We start from the raw sequence: 24,284 nt of genomic DNA on the forward strand, positions 1-24,284 counted from the left end.
CTTGATGAGTTCTACAGACACTATGACAATATAGTGGCTACACCCTTTTGACTAGTTGTGGCCTTCGATTACAGGAATGGTTTCCCCGCTCTGGGGCTGTTGGTGAACTACAAGTTGTGTACCACATTTACAAAGGTATGATGAGCCAAGACATATTATATTTTGTCTTTGGCTGTTGACAAATGTCATATGGTAAAGGTGAATGTCCATTGACAACTCCAATTGTAATGAAGCTAATTTTGCATCACTGGTTAACTTACATATCTGGGCACTATTTGTCCCTCTGTTGTCTCATGACAATGTATGCATTTTGACCATCTCCTGGCCAGCATGACTTACCAGTTCTTGTGGTTGTCATGCCTTCCTCTGCACGTTGCCGATTCCTCCCATTAGATGCGGTAACCTCTGCTACTGCAGTTGTCCGTGCTCTAGCTGGATGTGTCAATGGGTGAGAATAGAGAAAAGTAAACAAATGGGAAATGTGTTTGTGGAATGTTTTGGGGATTTGCCCATATCTTCTGCGTGCTAACAGTGTTGTGAAGTACTGCCGCAGACGGGGCAGGTAGGAGCAGTGGTGTGTTGGGGATGTAATGGCGTGGCAGAGTGGAAAATGGAGAACAGAATATGTGAATGACATATTTACATCTGATGATACTCTCACCTTCTGCTTTGTGATTCAGGCTGGCACAGGGTGATGTACTCCTTATAGATTTTTTGGCAGGTTTACAAGCCCCTTGAATGTGATTTACACTGCTGTTGCATCACTTCTGTGACACAACGGTGGTGTACAACAGACGACACATTTAGAATAATTCACAAGGTGACGCTTCTATGGTGAAGCGTCACATTGTGAGGCCCTGTGCAACATTGAACCTGCATATTTCAAATATAACAAATCCTAGGCAACTTGAGGGTCCTGAAAATTGTCAGGTACATCAACACAATTTGATTCATTATGACAGTATACTGAACAAATAACGGCAAATAAGTTTGAAAAATATATTGTTCATTTATTAAAAAAACATATACACATGAAAGTTTAAAAACCACATTGGGTGGCAGGAATACAGTGAATGACAATAATGTCTAGAACAATATAGGACATGAAATGACATACAATGCATATATAAAATTAAATGAAAAGACTAAACAACAAAACAGTGGGTAAAAGGTAATCTCTACGCGCGTTTCGGCGTTACACACGCCTTCTTCTGGAGAACCACTGGAAGATTCTAAAACAGTGAAATATGGGCGCAAGATGACGCAAAACAAATATTTCAGAAGGATGAAATGTATTCAGAAAGGTGTGCACTGTGTTGCATGAGCCAAAGATGGATGGCGCCTGCAGTGGTTGAATAAAAGTATCACACTTTTCATATGTAAGTACTGATCAAATGGCAGATGAAATTCTGCAATTGAATAGACCTTTTAACAAATGGCCCAATTATGGAGCACTTCAATACTAAGCAGACATGATGTACTGCTGGTTACAGGGCAACACTCGGGACCCTTAGTGACCTTAAATAATTTTCCAAGTACAGATGATCTTGATGTATCATCGGATAAGTTTCCCAGTTGGATAAATTATAGACAAGACCATCACAGGCGCAAAGGATTCTCGATATTAAGGGTCCCTCTGCTTTTCGTCTTGCCACTTTTTTGTCATGTCCTGCACTGTGCGCCTCTCCACTCCCAAGGCTGAGACAGCAGTGGCTATCTTCTGCCATAGCTCTGCCTTCTGTGCCTCACTGGTGCAGTAGGGTGGTAAGCCATAGAGGCGCTTGTGGTGCCTTACTATGAACTCCGCAAGCATGGTGGTCTCTTCTCCTGTGAAGTTCCTTTTCCTCCTCATTTCCATTTGCAGGGTCACTGTGAGTGTTGTAGCCACAACCTCTGTGGAGAAACCGGTTCCTTCAATGCGTACTGCTTTTATGTGTTTTCTAGTGCTGGTCAATTATTGCTAATTTGCTTCAGCTGGATTGTGGTGGGGGATGGTAGGCACTGGCAACATTCACCATGGCCAAATGGGACTGTTGGCTGGGATGGGCTGCAGTGTAGCAGCTGATCCCTGGTGGGTGGTGGTAGGCACTTGAACAGGTGTTTACCCTTGTATTACATGACCAACTGCCAAAATCCGTATCTTCCGGCCCGTAATCGGAATTTCCAGCCCGTAATCGGAAATTACGGCACTTTCCCGTAAATTGCGGGCTGTATTCGCAAAATCCGCCAGAGTGCCGTAAATTCCGGTCCATGTGGGGGAAAATACGGCCCGCGGCGGACGTAAAGTTAGTAGTCTTAAGTTCATTCTGTGAATCCCGAAAGTAGTAAGTTCATTCTGTGAATCCCGAAAGTAGCAAGTTAATTCTGTGAATCCCAAAAGTAGTAAGTGCATTCTGTGAATACCAAAATAGTAGTAAGTTTAGGATTTAGTCTTAAGTTCATTCTGTGAATCGGGCCCTAAATATTGTTGCAGATGGTTATACTCTTCCTTTCATGACATCTCCACCTTCCTTAGCCCTGAAAAAAATTGTCAACTGTCAGTTCCACTGCTGGGAGGGAAATTTGCATTAATAATATACATTTCTTCCACTCTCCAAGAAGATGGCACCCAGAGTGTTTTCCAAATGCATGGCAGTGGTAGCAGCTGTTCTTTAGACATAAAGGATCTTTAAAAAACCCATGTCTAGATAATTGGTTGTTCAAAGCCAACAGTACACAGGCTATGCTAAGAGATTTTTAAACTACACTATCTCTTCTGGCCAGGATGGGTCATCGGTCGGAATGCCAGAAATCAACCACCCTGGTTAATGTTCGGAAATACTATAAACAAAGAGCTAGGAAAAGTGCTTAGAAGAGTGAGTGTTAGTCTTAGCTCAGAAAGTCCTTTACCTTCAGGTTATTTGCAATCTCATGATGAGGCAGACGTCACCTTGGTTGTCTATCCAAAGCAGAAGGGATGGGGTCTTCTATTAAAATATCTCACACCTTTTTGCTACTGGACGCCCTTAGTTATCATCCCTTGGGTATGCTGCTGAGTTTTTTTTCTGTGTCAAGTATATGAATTCCTCTGTGCTAGGGGACTTAAATGTTCATCATAATGATATGGGTTGCACACTAGCTCATAGACAGATTCCAAAACCTCTGATTTGACTGTCTGCTGACTCATTCCATTTAGTTTTAAAACTCCCTTTATTGATGTCAGGGTTCCTATCAGAGGAACACGTCCCCACCTGTGGGGTACAGTGGGGGTATGCAAGACCTTTTGAATCAGTTACTACACTTGCCACCCACCCTCATGGGCTTCATTGAAGAGGATCTTGAGAATTCAACCAGCAGATAGATGACTGTTGCTGCTGTATCACTGACCCGTCCAAAATATGTATATTCTCCATGATGGTCTGCACCAGCCCCCTGACTCCCTCCAGACCTGATGAGGGAAAAATGCTGTAAACATTTAGAGAGGAAGAGGAGGACATGCTGCAAATTAGAAGATAAAGAAATATGCAAAAAGGTGCTGAATTATCATTGTACAGCTATAAGCACAAGTGTCCTTTTTATAAGGGACAAATCACCACTTCACGTAACACCACATGAGAAACATTATACATTATTAAAGATTTTCTTAACGAAAAAGCCAGCATGGCTAAGATTCCTCCTTCTAACGAGCCTCGTGATAATATATCGACATTGTTTTAGGAGACAGTAGCTAAAATATTGCAGCCTCTAGCCTCCTTGGCCATTATAGAGCCACGGAGGGTATTACTACCCCCCTCTTATCCCAGCATCCACTCAGAGTTCAATCAGATTTCTTCGGAGGACTCTGGAGGGGGTATTTTGTGATGTAAATCTGGCTCTCCCAGTGATCCTACACTACTGGCACTGATGGTTAATATCATCAACTCTGTTCTGAATCAGGTGTCTAACACTTCAATAGCACCTGCTATGGTTTAAAACAAACTGAAACAGGAAACAGTATTTTTATTTATTTATTTTTATTTTTGCGTTTTTATATAGCGCAGACTTTACCCGAAGGCGTCAGAGCGCTTCACAATAGGAACAGAAAATTACAAATGAACAAAATTACAAAAGCAAACGATAAGTTACATGAGGTAAAAGTGACAATTGTGAGCAAACAAAATACATGAGAGAGCAAACAGTGCAATACAGGAGGAAAGAGTGACAAGTGTGCAGGTTACAAGAGAAAACAAAGTACAATTAGAGGTATAATACTGCAATATATGCTAGACACAGAGGCACAAGAACAAACGTTACGTAGGCAATGGTGGCACTTGTGCAAGTATCAACAGCAAACGAAATGTGAGAGGTAGCAAACAGTGTGTTACAAGAGAAAAGTGACGTGTGCATGTTACAAAAGAGTACCAAACACAGGTACAAGGATAATACTGCAATAAATGGTAAACACTCAAACTACCAGAACACACTGGGTAGGCACTTCCATAGTCATGGAGAATAGTTTTCAGTGATGGGAGGTCTTCCTTCAGATAATAGAGAGGGTGTGAATTACTTTAGGAGCTGTCTTTGGAGGATGAGAACTTGGAGGTCCGTTTTGAAGACCTGGCTAACCTAACAAACTTTAGGCCCATTTCTTTATTACCAATCACCTCACAAATGCTAGAAAAGCTAGTCAACACTCAGCTAAAGCATTATGATTTGTTTCACCCATCTCAATAAAGCTTTAGGTCGCTTCTTGGCACAGAATCAGCACTGTCAGGGGTGCCTGCATGTATCAAGGCCTTTCTAAATCAAGGCCATACCGCTGCCTTGATTCTTCTCAATCTTTCTGCGGCATTTGGTACGGTTTCCCTTCAGACACTTCTACAGCGGCTGGCAGGGGATGGGTTGCAGGAAGTAATTTTGTATGCCGATGATACCCAGCTTTTCCTTTCCTTAGGTAAGAGGGCAGGAGTAGCTCAGCTCGCCTTCAATAGATGCCTGGTCCATGTGGTTAAGTATACGAGGAAGAATTTCTTGAAATGCAACTCAAACAAACTAGAGGTGCTGCTGTTTGGGCAGGCTAAGGAGAACTGGTCCAAGTACCTTTGGATGGAAGAACTGGGTACAGCACCCAAACATGCTACAGTCGTCAGAAATCTTGGGGTAAAATTTGACAATGAACTCTCTTTCTGCACCCAGATTCTAACTGTGGCATACTGGTTCTAACAACGACCTTGTAGTGCCTCCCAAAGGAAACACTAAAAACAATTGAGCAGGCAACAAAAACCTTGAAGATCAACTATGGAAATGCATTGTATTTAGGGTTTCTAACTATTTTATTGATGAACTTCAGATAGTGCAGAATGCTGCAGCCAAGTTAATCTTACAGATTCCACAAACTCAACCTTTAGTGAATTGTCTCAAAGAGTTACACTGGCTGCCGGTAAGGAAACCATTTTTTTCAAGCATTGGTAATATCCCACTGAGTCTTTCACAAGATCACTGTTAGAACTGGAGGTCTCTAGTTGGCTGAGGTAGGTACCTTAGTCCAAATAGGGACCCTTGCATCTTGTCAGGGAAAGGAGGTACACACTCTTAGATAACCCCTGCTCACCCCCCCGGTAGCTTGGCCCGGGCATCCAGGCTTATCTCCGAGGCAATGTGTAAAGTATTTGCAACCACGCTGCCAGTAACACAGTGATAACACCACAAATAGACACCATACTGGTTTAATAAAAATAGCTGTATCTTTATCAAGAAGAAATACGATGAGACCAAACGATAAAAATATCCAGCATATGCGTATTCGTAATATTTCACTGGGCAGGTTATTAGGCCAACAATCACTTGTAGGTTCTTGTGCTATTAATGAGCAGTTCACGATGATCTAATGCAGTCCTAATGCAATGCTATGCAGTTCGTACTGCAGCCCATAATGCAGAAATAAGACAGTCCTTAATGCAAGTACTAATGCGGTTTGTAAAGCAAGTAATAATGCAGTTCGTAATGCAAGTACTAATGCGGAACGTAAAAGCAAGTAATAGTGCAATTCGGAATACAAGTACTAATGCAGATCTTAAAAGCAAGTAATAATGCAGTTCGTAATGCAAGTACTAATGCAGATCGTAAAAGCAATTCGGCTCTGATCGTGGTGCTCGTGAAGGTCTCTATGCCACTCTCGGCTGACTCGCGGTCAGCGACTGCCAAAATATGCCCTCAATCCTTTCATGAAGAAAACAAAGTGCAGCTCCACAATCCGACCCCAGTACTGCCACTCCTCGGCGAGTATGGACCGCAATACTGACTTGAGCGGAGGCTCACACTGCAAAGATGGGAAAGGCCAAGAGTAGTCTCTCGTAGCACGCACTCCGCCCAGGCGGCGACACACGAACGCTTGCTGAGTGTTAGCTGGGGGGGGGGGGGTGCAATCTCTCTCTCCTCTCCTCGCGGCTTGGGCGTAATGAAGTGCAGTTTTGGGTTGGCAGCAGCTGCTTCTCGCAGTGAGAGTCGGGCTACCAGGCAACGGCCTCGTAGCTGATCGGCTTCTGGCGCGACTCCGTTGATCTTGGGCAAAGGACCTCGGACCCAAGATGCTGAAGGTTGACAGGTCTCTCCTTGGCAAAGGCAGGCTCAGGCCGGTGGTGGTGATTTTTCACGTCTTCCCCTTGTGACGACGGTCTGAGCTGATGGCAAGAATGATCACAGCACTTCTGGTCCAGCTGTCGATCGTGCTCCGGGGCACAAGGTCACAGGCAATTCTCACGAAAGTCTCAGGCTGCAAAAAGGACACTCACACAGCGTGGCTGAGACACACTTGGAAACTTTTATGTTCCTGAGTTTACACAACAGGGAGCCAGCTCCTCTATGGCCCTTATAGACAAGTTACTTCAGGACACAGCACACAGCAAAGTCCTTTCAAGCAGGGGGACACAGCACACAGCAACGTTCCTTGCCCTTTCCTTAGCCAAATCAGCAAACTGCAGGCTGGCCCCAGAACACACAGCCGGGCAGTCCTTCTCTTGTCTCTTCAGCTGTTCTTCTTTGGCAGAGGTTCCTCTTGATCACAAAGTAGTTTCACTCCTTTTTCAGGCTTGAGTTCAGGGGTTTAAGCTCTCACATTTATACCCTTAAATGCCTTTGAAGTGTTTGTGTTCAGGGGGCTCTGACCCCGGTCCAAAATAGACCTGGGTGTCTTCCTGGCAGTACACTCCCTCTGCCTTTGATAGTAAGGGTCTGGGCCCCAGATGCTCTGCAGAAGGTGGAGCCATCCTTTGGTGGCAGCAACACAGCCCTCTTCACATCCAGGGGGCTACTCCACCCCCACACCAAATGCAGGCCAGTCTGTTGCTGTCTCACCTACTCCTCTCTGGTGTCAGGACACTCCCCAGACCCTGTCACATTCAAACCCAGACAGTCAATACACAACCAGGCAGAGGCACACAGGATGGTTTAAGACAAGAAACCAGCCACTTCTCAAAGTGTGATTTCTAAACACACAATTCAAAAACCATCTTCACAAAAAGATGTGTTATTAAATTCTGAGTTCAGGCACACTGAACTCCATCTCTCCATCTTATGCCTATGGAAAGATATGCTGGAAACATGTGACACAGCATGTGACTCCGGTCTAGCCCCTGCCACTCTTCTGACCATCCCTGAGTACACATGACCTCTATCCTGACAGCGGAGTCCGAACATTATGTCCGACGCCAGGTGGAGCTGCTCTGTTCAGCTAATGAGGAGATCGGCCTTGGCTCACCCCCTGACCATCACCTGCCCAGCCGGATCTTAGGCACAGTTTCTCCCCTTCTCCCTGTCTCGCCCATTCTTCCCCCCCCCCCTCTACTGGCAAAAATCTCACCCAGCGTTTTAACCTCAAGATGGCACATGAGAAGGAACGGACCTGCTTTTTGAATGACTCGAAGCAGATCCATGGGAACTTTTACCGAACTACCTACCCCCTACCCCGCCCGCTCTACTCCTCTCCACTTTCCTGCTACTGACCTCTGCCCTCACCTGTCCTGGCCCTAGTCCCCACCCAGTTTACCTGTGAATTTCCCCTCGTCATTTGAGATCTAGCTATTTTGTCTGACGCCCGATGGAGCTACCTGGTTTAGCTATAGGGGAGACAGGTCGGGGATTCCCTCCTTGGACGTCACCTACCCAGTCGGTCTTTAGCCAGACTTCCTTCCGTCTCTCCTGTCATATCTTCCTGCATCCTCCCTCTATTTATGTCTCTCGTTCTCTCCTCTCTCAATGTATTGAGATTGAACTATTTTGTCTGATGCCCGATGGAGCTACCTGGTTTAGCTATAGGGGAGAAGGGCCGTGGACTCCCTCCTTGGTCGTCACCTACCCAGTCTGCCTTTAGACAGACTTCATTTCGTCTCTCATTGTTGTCTCTTCCCCTATCCTCCCTTTCTCACCTTCCCTGTCCCCTCCCCTCTACGCTCCTTTATTTTGCCCTCCATGTTCTTTAAATGTTTCACATTGAGACCTACCTATTTGGCCAATGCCCGGTGGAGCTACCTTATTGCTATAGAGGAGATGGGTTTTGGGACTTCCCCTTCGACCGTCACCTACCCAGCAGGACTTTGGGCAGACTTTCCTTCATCTTTTTGACGTATCTCCCTCCCACCCCTTTACCCTTACCCCCTTCCCCTCTACACCTCAGTTATCATGTTCTCTATGCTCATGTAATTGTTTGTATAGCAACTGATGTAAATTAAAACTAATGTAATCTTGTAATTTTGTGGAACCTCATGTAAAGCGCTCTGATACCTCCTGGTCTAGCCAGCGCTATATAAAACTCTTAAAATGAAAATAAATAAAAAATAAAAATACCTTTCACATACACTGCACCCTGCCCAGGGGGTACCTTGGGCCTACTATAGGGGTGTCTGATGTGCATAAAAAGGGACGGGTAAGGCCTGGCAAGTGGGTGCACTTGTCAGGACAACAATACAGTTAACAAACTGCATGCAGGCACTGCAGTGGCAGGCCTGAGATCTCTTTTTAGGGCCACTTGTGTGGGTGGCACAATTAGTGCTGCAGGCCCACTAGTAGCATTTGCATTACCAGCCCTGGCATACATAGTGCACTTTACTAGGGACTTTACTAGTAAGACAAACATACCAATTATGGACAACCAATTACCATAACACTTTATACAGGGAACATTTGCACTTTGACACTAATTAGCAGTGGCAAAGTGCCCAAAGCATCTAAGTCGGCAACATCATGTCACACAAAGGTCTAGGAGGAAGGACCGCTTCCTATCCGCCCGAAGCGCTCCCACGGAGCTTTCACCTGCCGGGATTGCAGCTTCACAATCATCCGCCCCACCAGGCTGCTGACCAGGAAAGAACCCAACCACCTCAGATGCATCCATCTCAACACCCGCTCCGCCCGAAAACATGCAGTTGAACTCTGGGACCGACTCTACTCAACCTCTCTAGACGTCGCCTTCCTGATGGAGACCTGGCTGAACCCCGCCTCGGCACCCAACATGGCCATAGCCGCCCCGGAAGACTACAAGATCACCCGCAAGGACCGCAGCAACAGAGCGGGAGGAGGAATCACCATCGTCCACAGGAACACTCTCAGAGTCTCGACCAACACCGAAGACACCCTCAGCACCGCCAAACACCTGCACTTCCAGATCCACACCGACCCCAACACCACCCTCAGTGGAACCCTCATCTACAGACCACCCGGACCCCGACCACAGTTCAGCGACTCCATCATTGACTTCGCCAGCACACACGCCCCTGCCTTCATGGACTATATCCTCCTCGGGACCTGAACTTCCACCTCGAGAACAATAACGACACCCACTCCACCACCCTGATCGACAACCTAGCCACCCTCGGACTCAGACAACTCGTCACAACACCCACCTCCTCCGCCGGTCACACGCTTGACCCCATCTTCTCCGCAAGCCCCCACGTTTCCTTCAACCATACCATCGAACTCCACTGGACCGACCACCACTGCATCCACTTCCCCTTCAAGAAACCCACCACGCACCACCGCACCCAACAGATGCCTTACCGCTGCTGGAGCAAAGTCACCGAAGACCAGCTAACCACCACCCTCGCCCAGAGCCCACCCGCCGAACATACCGATCCCGACACCGCCGCCCGCAACCTCAGACAGTGGATCAACGACTGCGCCAACACCCTCGCCCCGATCAAGAAACCCCCCAACAATCATACCAACAAGAAAGCCAGTTGGTTCACTGAAACCTCCGGGCCTCCAAGCAAACCTGACGAAAGCTGGAGAAGATCTGGCTCCGTGAACGAACACCAAACAGCCACGCCGTCCACAAGAATGCCACCCGCAGACACCATCACCTCATCAGATCCGCCAAAAGGGCCTCCTTCAAAGACCGCCTAGACGACAACGCGCACAACAGCAAAGAGCTCTTCAACATCATGAAGGAATTCTTCAACCCCAGCTCCAACACCAACGACATCCCACCCTCGCAAGACCTGTGCGACTCGCTGGCCACCTTCTTCCACCGCAAGATCACAGACATCCACAACAGTTTCAACGCCACGACCGCTGACAACCACTGAGACCTCCGCCCCCACGACCACCATCCGCACCAACCGCCTGCTCTACTGGACCAACATCAACGACGATGACACCATCAAAATCATGAACACCATCCACTCCGGATCTCCGTCAGATCCATGCCCACACCACATCTTCAACAAAGCCAGCACATCCATTGCATGCCATCTCCGGAAAGTCATCAACACCTCCTTCGAGACAGCAGCCTTCCAGGAGAGCTTGAAGCACGCCGAGATCAACGCCTTACTCAAGAAACCCAAGGCGGACCCCAAGGACCTAAAGAACTTCTGGCCCATCTCCCTGCTCCCGTTCCCGGAAAAGGTCATCGAGAAGATCGTCAACGAACAACTGACCCGCTACCTCGAGGAGAACAACATCCTGGACCCTTCCCAGTCTGGGTTCCGCAGCAACCACAGCACCGAGACTGCCATCATCGCCGCCACCGATGACATTAAGTCCCTGCTGGACAACCGAGAAACGGCGGCCCTCATCCTCCTGGACCTGTCAGCCGCCTTCGACACGGTCTGTCACCACACACTAGGAACACGCCTCCACAACGCTGGGATCCAAGAGAAGGCCCTGGACTGTACCACCTCCTTCCTCTCTGGCAGAACACAGAGCGTCCGTCTTCCCCCTTCCGCTCTGAAGCCACCGAGATCATCTGCGGCGTACCCCAGGGCTCATCTCTCAGCCCAACTCTGTTTAACATCTACATGGCACCGCTCGCCCACGTCGCCCATCGGCACGACCTCAACATCCTCTCCTACGCTCCTACGCCGATGACACCCAACTGATACTCTCCCTCACCAAGGACCCCCACACCGCCAAAACCAGCCTTCACGAAGGAATGAAGGCCGTTGCTGAATGGATGGAGAACAGCTGACTGAAGCTGAACTCGGACAAGACGGAGGTCCTCATCCTCGGATCCAACCCTGCAGCCTGTGATGACTCCTGGTGGCCGACCGCATTGGGAACCGCTCCAACACCCACCGACCATGCACGCAACCTAGGGGTCATCCTCGACTCCACCCTCTCCATGACTAAACAGGTCAACACCGTTTCCTCCTCCTGCATCAACACCCTCCGCATGCTCCGTAGGATCTACACGTGGATCCCCACTGAAATGAGTAGAACAGCCACCCAGGCCCTTGTCAGCAGTAGGTTTGACTATGAAAATACCCGCTACGCAGGAGCCTCAGCCAAACTCATGAGATGGCTCCAACGCATCCAGAATGCCTCTGCACGCCTGATCCTCGACATCCCTCGCCGCAGCCACATCACACCCCACCTGAGAGACCAGCACTGGCTCCCGGTCAACAAGAGGATAACCTTCAAGCTCCTCACCCACGCACACAAGGCACTCCACAACACCGGACTAACGCACCTCAACAGACGACTCAGCTTCTACACCCCCACCCGCCAGCTCCGCTCTGCCGACCTCGCTACAGTCCCCCGCTTCCGAAGAGTGACCTCAGGTGGCAGATCATTCTCCCACCTTGCCGCAAAGACCTGGAACACCCTCCCCATCCACCTACGGCAGACCCAATACCTGCTGACCTTCAGAAAACTCCTCAAGCCCTGACTTTTCGAGCAGAGGCAGCATTCCCCACCCCAGCGCCTGGAGACCCTCACGGGTGAGTAGTGCACTTTACAAATGATATCATTGATTGATTGATTGAAGGCAAAAAGTTTAAGGAACTTTAGCCAAAAAAAGGGGCAAGTTCAACAATCACCATCAACCTTTGCATCAGTTTTAGCCATTACCAACCTGCAAGATCTCAGAGATCTTTATATTCCCTTTTATTGAAGACACCCACGGTTAGGCCGGCCACTTGTGGTAGTCGATCATTTATTTTTTTAACCTCCAAGACCTGGAATGACTTTCCTTTTTCATTTTGTCAAATGACCAATGATAATTAGTTCAGGGCACAGACATGGCTATTTAATGACTATGGTTCTGCTTGATTTGTGCCCTGCAGTCCGTTTCTAGTGCTGGGACGCTCCATGGGGTAGCTGAGAATTTCATATGTTTGATTTAATTTGAATGATTTCTTATCTTCTGGACTCCAAGACATCATGCATATTCATTGTCCAGAGTCCCAAATTACACATGATGCTGTTGTGTAGTTCCTACTAATCCGTAGGCTCTGCGCATTGTTTAGTCAACATAAACTAGGGGCTTGCTGTCAAGACTGATTCCAGACACCCCCACAAGATATGTTGGCCTACAGACGAGCTAGCTCACAGTTCCACCGTAAGTCCCCCTAACCTACAAGGAAGCGAAGGGTTTCTGGCCATCACTGAAAATGGCAACACTAACACCTCAGGGATCGTAGAAACAGTCCAGAACCTTTCGTTCAGTCACTCGTGCTCAGTTATTCTCAGAGAAGTATACAGAGACTACACAGTGGGACGCTTTCAATAGATTTATTGAACCAACATTACTCTTGCATAACATATATGTGCTGCAATGATTCATTGACAGAGCAGATAAAAGTGAGTACAGCACCAAAGTGTAAATAGTAGATATAATTCTACCATGGTGCTGAAACAATGTTTATATGCAGGCATATAAAACAAGGCAGTAATCTAACAAACTCCTACTATGCGAACCCTGCTTTAAGTGTTCCTAGAGTGTGTATAACTTTAAAGCCAATAATCCCCCTGAGAGATGATCCAACCCCATGACCTGATAGGATAGAATGAAGAACCCCATCTTGGTCACGAACTGGACACACCTCACGAGATGTCAGACCTCTGTGTGGTAAATTCTCAGCATGCAAGGACCCTCAGTGTCAGCGGAAGAGCCTCCTCTGCTAATCTATCAGGATACTCATCTTTTAGAATAAAAATCAGCCTTGCAATGTGTTTATAGATTAGTGATGTTATGGATATGTAGATAGCCCTGTCGCTCTGTGGATAAAGAAAGTGATGACATTTGTATGTAGTATGAAACTAGACCTTGTACATGATGTTCAGGGTGTTGTGATAATGTTGTGCGAAGCTAGATGTGTAAACAAGTTTAGTTTCAGGGAAACTAATCCAACATTGTTGTGCACACAAATATGTGCACAAGGTCACAGCTAAAAATTTTATTGTGAGGACATTGTAAGAAATAAGCTGCTTCGCTAAATGGGCCTAAATTGGGGATATAACACCCATTCCTCATACTAAGAGTCTATATCTAAAAGGTATCTAAAAAGCTATCAGACAATTTTTAAAATGTTAAAACAACACGCATGTGCCTTTAAAGGGTCCATCAGTGCTTCAGTGTCGAGTGGCTCGACAAATTATAATCTGAGACATATATCCAGGATGCATTCGTGGCTGCAAAGCAAACAGCAAAAGACAGGTGGATTGCAGTCAAGCCAGATAGGTCTGACGGATAAGAACCAATGCACGTTCAGTTCTTGAAGTTGAGGTGCGCCAAAGCAGTGTACCTTGCACTCACGGCAAGTGCTGTCTCCATACCGAGCTGAACTGAGACGTCTATTGCGGAGCAGATAAAATAAAATCAGGATTTCTGCCGCAAGTAGCAGGACACAGGGGAGTCCTCCAAAAACGCTTCCCAACACTGAGGGTATGAGAGATGGTACAACTTGGAAAATCGTCTGAAAGGTGCTAACCAACCAGAGCCAATATATTTTAAAAAGTGCACTATTCCTTTTGTATCCGACATGTTAAAGATACGATTGACCAGCTTCCCAAAATGCAGCGGGAAGCTAGTGTGGAGTAGTGTCTGTATCTCAGATGAGGACCTTGCAAACTGGAGATCAAACATCTCTCTGGCTGAAGTTAAGGCCACATCCTTTTGATAAAGCATGGCTTTCAGCTTGCTCAGGGAATCACATTTTATGTTGGAAACATTTATCAAAGGCCACAGAGCTGCCTCCCTAACTGTGCGGGCAGTTGGAAACAGTACTTATGCACAACAAGTCACCATGGAATTAACCGTCACTAGATAAGCGATGCCTGGTGCCATTCCGCAACAACCTTGATCATTCAGCATCAAATAGCTCTCATTCGAGATCAGCCTGAATACAGGATGAATCACGGCAGCTGGGGAATTCTTCATATAACAAGACAAGTCCTCTACTGAAGCATTGCATGCCCCGTGGAGAGAAATGTCCTTACAAACCAAGGACCTGCTTAAAGCATCTTCACAGTTGGAACCACTGAGAAAAACTTCAGTGTCTCCATTTCTGCATCTAAACCTGAACGGTAACTCCCACTACTCATGCACATAACCTTCCTCTAGTGCTTCATATCTGCTTACCTGGTGATATTGGAGACAGTATTGGAATTGGAACACTGTGACCGGTAGGGTGAAGTAACCATGGATTATCCAGTCAGTGGTTGGTGTTTTAGCCACAGTGAAAGGTATTTGTCTAATTTCTCAATGTGCAAAATGGTATATTTTGCATCTCTGCATGCCATTTTGCATCTCTGCATGCCATTATTATCTGTCTTTCTGTTAGATCGTATGCTGAAAACAGACTTGTACTGTTGATGTAAAGGCATGGCACGTGGCCACAACATAACATTTGTAATGTCCAGCTCAGTATTACCGTAATTGTGACTGCCCATGTTCTAAAATAGACATGTCTTGCTGTATTATGTCAACGGCGGAAGACACTATGTTGCCCAGTGAATACATTCTGGATGATAATGTGGTCATACCGTTGTCAACCACAGCCAAAGCCTTTTCTAAGTTAACCCTGTCGATCTCGCGCAATCTCTCAGCAGCTTCCTGTTGACAAATCTTCCACAGGTTGTATATTTACCTAATAAAAAATCCCTGGGAACCTCAGAAAGAAGTGACAAATGTTGCTTTACCTGGGAAAGTGTTGAGGTTTTCAGCCAATCTAGGCATAACTTCCCAACACTATATGACATCACCACCACCGAATGTTCTGTCTGTATATATCGTTGGCAAGGCCTATTGATTCTAAACCCTTTAGTGTTACCCAGGAATCTAGATTGACACCCGTTTGTGTCCACAGGCCATGCCAACCATCCTTTCCAATTGGAATCTGATGAATTAGAGGAACCATTACCTATCATGGTATCTAGTGTATGCTCACTGAAGTGTGCTAAGTGCTGCCATTTCTCGATGCGTGAGAATGCGGGAATATGCTGTGTGTTCAAATCTTTTATTTTTGCTATAACAAGACATGAAGTTTGTTGCACTGTTTAGTTCAGGAAAATCATTTGATGTGGTATGAGGCATGCTTTAAATAAGGCCTCTGTTCACTGAACCTGCACATCTTTTGTACCCCAGACATATTTTGTGTCTATGGTGTCTTTCCCAAAGTCGAAACCTTGTATAGACAGATGGGAAATAAACGAAGCAGAGTATATCAGCTTGGTGTTTATAAGCATATTTTTCTTTGTATGTGTAGGTGCAAGCTTATAATAACACAAGGCTCGGTCTCATGTTTCAAAACCTGAAAAATAAGCAAACTTCGGGGCAAATGTTTTTGAGCTACCTTTCAGCATTATTTGGCAGTGTTCCCATTATGTGTAATTATAAACAGCCTGTGGGATAATAGCTTTGTGTAGAAAATGGTGACTATAATGTCGGTAGCATAATTTGACCTGCACTAAGTGATTCACATAATACAATTCATATGGTTGTGTACTGTTGTGATTCATTTCTATACACTATGTTTTTACACACTAACGGTGGAAGTTGATGTGATAATTAGTGAGACAGTGACTTAGCACAGACTCACAGATGGGTACAGGTATGCCCACAATGGGCTTTATCTCGGTAAATACTTATGACACCCTGTGGTTTTTATTTAAGGTTGTTAATCAATGATTGAGATTCAGTGAATATGTGCCAACTGAAGATGTTGCATTGTGTTTCCCTTTTGTTTCTTTAGGAACACTAAGATAAAAACTAAATTTGTGCAGGGTGGAGTGACAGAACTCACGCCCTGATGAAGTTGCTGTGAGTTTTTCCTTGGACAATGAAACATGTTGGCTTTTAAGAGGGCAGACCGGTTTTAACTTAGTGGCGTTGAATCCTGCGGTACATCGAATTTACTACTGAGGTACTGGTAGTATTTGACATTCTAGCACCAGTGTTCACCCTTTGTTTCTTTTTTCACAATTTATGTTCCGGTTGGTGGTTGCTGATGATGAGAACCTGAGGTAGTAAGCGAGTACCTTCCTACTTATCCCCATGGTGTTACTTCCGTGAGGCACCACCATCCGCTTCACACATTTTTCCTTTATGTATCTCCGTGTCACTCTTTAGAAGCACTTTTTTCAAATTAGGGGGGGGGAGAGTGTGGCGGACACATTAGTTGGAAGCAACGCAACAACTTGTACAGTATACTGTGTTTTAAAAGTGGTGACCCAGATCTGGTAAACACAGACGGTAGAATTTTAACCGCTGTGCCCTTTGATATTTCAGAATCGAGGTGTGGATCTGAGGTTGAGAATCACCGTGTGAACAGGTCCTTTGTTGTGCATAAGACTATAATGTTGGTAACAGAACATGTCTCCATAATTAAAAGCAATCCAAAACCCGTTTTGCCCTGAATTGGGGAATGTCAGCCAAGTGTTGCTTGGTTCCGTTGGCATAGTGAACAAGGGACCCACTTCTGCACATACCCTTGCCACTTAGAGAAGTTAAGCAAGCATACAATACGTGATGGGAGGAAAGCTTGAAATAAGTTCAACCACTCACAATTGTTGGGGTAGCATTCCAACACATCATTCATTTGCCCTTCTTGCGACCTCAGTTTAGAACCAGCCATATGCATATCAGTATTTGCCCTGGTCTAATAGGACCAGTCTTGCCTAAACTGCCAGGGCAGACCCTCTCTAAACCAGGACACAAGCAACCTATCACCTTTTGTGTGTTTGATTTAACAACCTAGGAGGCCAAGGGTATGCCCAGATGTGGGTCCCTTGCTCAGTGTGCGACTGAAACCAAGCTGCACCCAAGTGACAAATGCAAATCAAGGCTAAACTGGTCTTAGGTTGCTTGTGTTCTGATGGGTGGTGGTGGTGGCAGCGTACCATGTTTAGTGAATCCATAGTTGTGATCAGACCTTTTTATCTGTGTCCCTGGAGTCGAGGCCTTCTGATCGACTCATGTTAAGTTCTGCTTCTATGTGTTAACCCAGATCCCATCCCAGACATGTGGCTTGTGTGGTACATGAATTGTGTGTATGCTTCTCCTGCTTCCTTCCTGATTTACTCGGGAGTCTGCTCACGGCACTTCCCGGTAATTCGCGGCACTCACGGCGGCCATGGCAGCCGTGGGGTTCCTTGTTCCCTCTCCCTCACCCACCGCTCTGCTTCCTGCGTCTGACGTCAGGCGGGGGGAGGGCGGTACTACGGGACGATCGGCTCAACGCAGGCGGGGCAGGCAGGCAGGCAGCGTAATCCGTCACCGGGCACAACAGAGGAGTTCAGTATGAGTGAGCCACAGTAATGGAGGCTTTTGAGTTCCATTTTGGAAGACCATGACCTGTTCCTGTTGAGATGAGCGTCGAGCCGGGCCGCACCGACTGAAGAGGCCTGAAAGAACGACACAGGCCACGCCGGGAGGCAGAGCGGAGACGGAGCTCCATGGGGAATGAGAGACACTGGTGGCAGCCCTGGAGAGGTGCATGTAATGTGTGGAAGCTCCAGGCCAGAAGAGCTGCCCAACTAACCTTGACATCAAGGCTTTCACCACAAGTATTGCCAACAAGAACAACTATGGCGCTGCTAAAACCATTTTCGCTGTCAATCCCCTTGGCCTGACTTGTGGAATGGTGTGCCCAACCTCAGACCTATGTGTGGGAGGATCCCATTTATATGCAACGGAGAAAGGATCCATTGATATTGGTGAATTGCAGCAGTCTGCAACTGAGGTGTGTAAAGCAATGTACATTCCTCAGGCAAGAAACCCTTCACTACCTCCCCCAGAGGAAATGCCAAGGAGCTACCACAGTAAAATTGCTCTCATCGGGGCAGGGCCTGCAAGCATTAGTTATGCCTCCGTCTTGGCATGCTTAGGCCACCTCAATATAATAATATTTTAAAATGAATACTTTTTTGGGGACTTAAGTACTTCTGATATCCCTCAGTTCCGCCTGCCGTACAATGTTGTACAATTCGAAGTGGAGCTTATGAAAGACTTGGGCGTCATGATAATTGAAGGTGCAGGATTGGTAGAAAATGGGATGATCATCAGGAGATTAAAGAAGAAAGGATTTGAATCAATCTTCATAGGAATCCCTGTTGGCCCTAATCCCCTGGAATCTACCCCCTCCGTGATCCATTATGCACACCAGGGGTTCTATGGACCGCAATCCTTGATTCTCCAACTCCCACGATTAAATCTGAAATGAACCAGGGCCCTCCCTAGCAACCTACCAGCCCATCCTCCCATGATGGCTGGATCTGACCTGATTACAACAGGATGCAACTCCTTCACCATCCCTTACCCTCCCAACCTTTCCAAGTCTGCTGCTGAATCGTTTAAACATTTTCCCCTGAGAAGACACCCTGAGACTCTGATCTCTGACCTGTACTTCAATGCCGTCAGGGACATCATCACTAATGACCTTATTTTCTACACTAGGAAAATAGCACTCTGGCGCACCTCCATATTTAACCTACTTAGCGTACACTATGCCAGGAACATTCCTTACGGTGCCAAACTCACGTTCGTGCCTTTCCAAAACATTAAATCCGACCTTACCATTACCTTTTACAAAAACGGCATTGTCATGATCCAAGCCCCAGACATGGATCTCAATAAATTTGCTGACTTCTTCTCCATCCCTAAGAAATAGATACTTCATTCCTCCTCGCACCCCCTGGGCCTGCCATCGCCCCCTGACTCCTGTCGCAACACTGGTCCACTCAACTCTAAATACAAGGGTATGTGCCTCCCTGCTAGACCCACCAACAATGCTGCCACTCTCCCTTCTACCCTCTCTCTCTCTCTCTCTCTCAAGTCAGATTGGCACGAAACCTCCCAATGTGTTCTCCAGTCATATCAAATCCAGGGACAGTATCTCCCCTAATGCTGCCAGAGAACTTCCCACCACTCCTCCCCAACCACTAGCATTCGCCACTAAGTCTATGCTGCCACCTCGCTTCCTATTCTCCCTCCTCGCCCTCTCACCTAGTAACTAATAATCACCTCCCCCTCAGCTCACCAAATTTTCCTTGCCACAGTCCCATAACCTCCCCACTGAGCTTACCTTGCCCTCTTCTCTCTCCCCCCCAGTAATCAAGCCTTAGGGGGTTCGAGCTCCCCTGCCTGGCCTCCCGCTCAGGCCGCCAGACTTTGTCCTGACCCCGCGGGCCCTTGCCCGCAAGTACAACCTACACCCTTGGACTTTGAACCCCTTAACACTAGAGCGTCCATCATAGTTCTGAGAATCCAGAAAGCCCTATTAGAATTGAAGAACATCCTTCTCCTCACTGAACACTCTATCGCCACCCTCAAGCCCTCCCTTAACTCAGACCTGCCCCTGCTCACAATACCCACCCTCCAACCCATGCCGCTGGCCAGCAGACACCCTCGCCCACGCAAACATCCCAACTACCTCTCAGAGGACGATACCCTAGCCCTCCTCTCATCCTACATGACCTCCAACAGCACCCCGGTTCTCCTGTCAAGAAAATCGATCACCTGATTCCTACTATCCCAATCAACACCAACAGACGATCATCCCTCCGCAATAGCGGAGTAAACAGCAATAACTTAACACAAGTAGCCCTATCCTCCCCTTCCTACAACACTTGTCCCAATGCCCATCTCTCTGGCCTCCTTCTTAACTGCAGCTCAGCTGCGAGACATTCCTCTGAAAGCGCCGTCCTCATCCTAAGACATAAAACTGATGTAGTTATTCTAACTGAGTTGTGGCTCAATGATTCTTCCTCTCCTTACCTTGACTTACTGGTCCCACCAAACTACGACATCCTTAGACTTGATAGACAAGTAAAAAAAGGGGGAGGCATTGCATGCATCTACCGCTCAGACCTCCTTGTCACAGAACTCCATGCAGAACCCACGGACTCCTGCGAGTATCTTGCCCTATCCATTAGTAACAACTCTACTCAGCTATGCAAATTGCACATCTCCTACCACCCCCCAGGGAAGCATGAAACATTCATTGATCTCCTCATGGAAAATCATTACTGCTAAAGTCTCCTCCCATTCCAATGACATTTTCCTCTGTGATTTTAATCTGCATTGGAATCACCCCAATGACTCCCAGGTCAATGCTGTCAAAACCTTCCTCGCTGACCAATCACTCACCCAGGCCTGCACCCTGCAAACCCACTCAAAAGGCGCCACATTGGATTGGATCATCACTAAGGCATCGGCGGTCAAGCTGAATTCAATTGATCCATGTGACTGGTCAGACCACTGCGCCATCACCTTCCTAATACCCGACTGCCGCATGAAAAGACATGGGCAACCGGTGAAACCGAAACGTTGGCTCAGAGACACTAAGAACCTTGACCTCGAGAAGCTGACTGCTCACTGCGAGAATGATCTACACCCTCCCCCCCAAATCTATCTAAGGTCAACGACCTAACAGGGCACTACAACTTGACTATGTCCATCATATTGGATGATCTGGTCCCGCTAAAGCTCAAAAGGCCCCAAATCAAAGACAAAAAACCCCTGGTTCAACGTACCCCTCAATAGCGAAAGGAGAGCTCTCCGACTCAAAGAAAGAAACTGGCGACAGCACCCCTCTGCCCAACTTAAACTTCTACGCCAGGCCAGAAATACCTACAACAAGAACATCTTCATATCAAGAAAAGTGTTTTTCAGATTAGAACTGGAAAATGTCAAGAAAAGACCCCGCAAACTCTTCGAAATAGTTAAATTTCAATCAAACAAACTAGCAAAATCATCCAAAGAAACTACAAAATCACTAATAACCTGTGATGAGTTCTCCTTCTTCTTTACAACCAAAATCAATTTGCTAGGTATTGAACTTAATGCCACCTCAAACTTCCCTCCTCCTCTTACCGGGACCCATCTCTCCCCTCTTCCCACCCACGCAACACCCAAAACCAATGCTCACTGGTCCTACTTCGAAGTTTATGATGACCATTCCATATTGAGAATTCTATCCTCCTTAAAACCAATTACCCACTTCAACGACCCTCTCCCCGGCAACTACTTGGCAGCGAACTCCCTACTCATTGCTCCCATTTGGACTGCAATCATCAACGCTTCCCTTCTTCAAGGGTCCATACCTGACTCCCTGAAACCTGGGCAAGTCACCCCAACCTAAAACAAAACACTCAGAATATGGCAATTCCTGATAGCTTCAGACCAATTTCTAATATTCCTCTTCTTGCAAAAGTGCTGGAGAAATGCGTGCAGATACAACTCAGCCAACATATCGCTAATTTCAATCTGCTCGACGATTTCCAATCTGGGTTCAGGCCTGGACACGGCACTGAAACTACTATTCTTCACATCGTTGATGAAGCTCTCCAAACCCTTGACCATGGCAAAACCTGCCTCCTGATCCTTCTGGACCTCTCTTTAGTATTCGACACCATCAATCATGAGAAACTTTTCGAACACAGGATGGGTCTAGGAGGTACCATCATCAAATGGTTTGGTTCCTTCCTCCAGAACCGCACCCAGAGATTCTTAGTCAACAGCAACATATCTGCTCCCTCCCCGATATCAATCAGTGTCCCTCAAGGCTCTACTCTGTCCCCTACCCTCTCAATCTCTACCTTGAACCCTTAGCTGAAATTCTTCGCATGGCCAACATCTCCTTCCACATGTACACCGATGATACCCAGATGTACATCAAAGTCTCCTTTCTGGAGGAGATTACCCACCTGAACAACGCCCTAAAACTGACTGTTCAATGGCTTGCCAATAACCAGCTCAAACTGAATGCCCACAAAATGAAGTTCCTCCTCATCTCCCCCCCCCCCCCATAACTCCAATGATATCCGGGAATGGATTAACTGAATCACAGCACTCAACTGCACACCGACCATAGTGGATTCTGCCAAATCTCTTGGTATAACCTTGGACAGTAACCTGAATATGTGCGCACACATCAACTCGATGGCCAAAACGGCAAGGTTCCATCTGAGCCCCTTGAGAAAATTAAACCCTTTTTTGAAACTGGCGACCTAAAACACGCAGTTCAGAATTGAATACGGCTGCTCTACCCTATCTGGCCTACCAAAGACTTCCCCTTCCCCTCTAAAAGCTTGCCTCAATGCAGCAGCTAGACTCTTGTCTGGCTCAAGAAAATTTGACCACATTCCACCACTTCTGAAGGCCTTGAACTGGCTTCCTCTCGAGGCCAGAATCCTGCTCAAGCTGGCCTGCACCACACACAAAGCCCTGTACACGAACTCCCCGGCATTCCTCGCCCAGAAAATTGTGGTATCTGGTAAACTCAGAAACTCCTGGTCCGCCAGAGACCTTGTGCTCCAGCCAACCCGCATGCGCAAGGAAATAAATTATAACCGAGCACTCTCTGAGCTGCTCCAAGAATCTGGAACATTCAACCATCCTCCATCAGAAGAATACCTTCTTTGTCAATCTTCAAAAAGGAAGCTAAAACTTTCCTAATGAGCAAATTCCTCCAATAACTCTCCTTGATGGCACAAACATCCTTTTATCATGACTTTTGTTTCTGTGCATAATCTCCTATACTACTTGGCACTCTCTGTGTACCAATTCTCATGCCTTCAAATGTTCTGCCGGTTCTTTGGCTTTTGCTATCTTCTGTCCCCTTGTATACAATTGCTGGTTTTACCTTTTTATTGCTCACATGTCGCTTGCTGATTTTGGTTCTGCACTGATTATTGTATATGTGAGAAGTTGGACTGATATATAGTGTTCACTATTCTAGTGAGCACTTTGCATCAGTCCAAACAGCCCTTATGGTGATTGGTTGTAAGTCAACCTTATAGACCAGCTATCCTAGTAGCGTGAATACGAGCAGTCTTCGGGCTAAACTCTAGAGGGCATGTTAAGCCAGCTGTTATACCATCACATATACCGCTTGAACACCAAGTGAAAGGACACCACACAAGTGTTATGAAAATAAACAGTATATTTATTTAGATCAAAACAGCCCTGTACTCTTTATGAGGACAGGGTACTAAGCACACAACAAAACTCTTACGAAAATACTTTAAGTTGCACAATTTACACAAATGCCTGAGGGGCACGAAAAACCATATACTATGGAAGTGGAATGCGAAATTACTAGTAGGTAAGTACTGTACTAATAGGCTTTGGAATCGCTAGGACTACGTTACTGAACCTTCAGATTACTAGTAGGAGGCCTAGGGGACTCGGGTGCAGAGTGTGCACTCTCACGCGGGATGCAGGACAAAGTCTATGGGAGCTAGTAAAGACAAAGTTAGTGTTCTCGGGCGAACCAGATAAGGTAGATCGAAAACGACAGTGGATCCTGACCCTTGGATAGTGAGGCTATGCTGGGGCACCGAAATGCCGAAGTTACCTAGCCCAGGGGCTGCAGCTGCATATGTCTCAAAAGACGTCGGGAATCCTCGTAGACGAACCAAGAGCCTGAAGAAAGAAGTTGCTGGCAGGCGACCAGTGAAGATAGTTCGAGTGATCCAAGCCTGGATCGAAGATGGATGACACCTGAAAGCAGAGGGCACCTGACTACTAGCCAGTAGTCAGGTGGCACCAGGAGGGCACCGGATGGTAGTCACCTCGACTAGGTGAGTGGGCGACGCTGTGCTCTGCAGATCTC

The sequence above is a fragment of the Lissotriton vulgaris genome, chromosome 4_1 (assembly GCF_964263255.1).
Source record: "Lissotriton vulgaris chromosome 4_1, aLisVul1.2, whole genome shotgun sequence".
NCBI lineage: Eukaryota > Metazoa > Chordata > Amphibia > Caudata > Salamandridae > Lissotriton > Lissotriton vulgaris.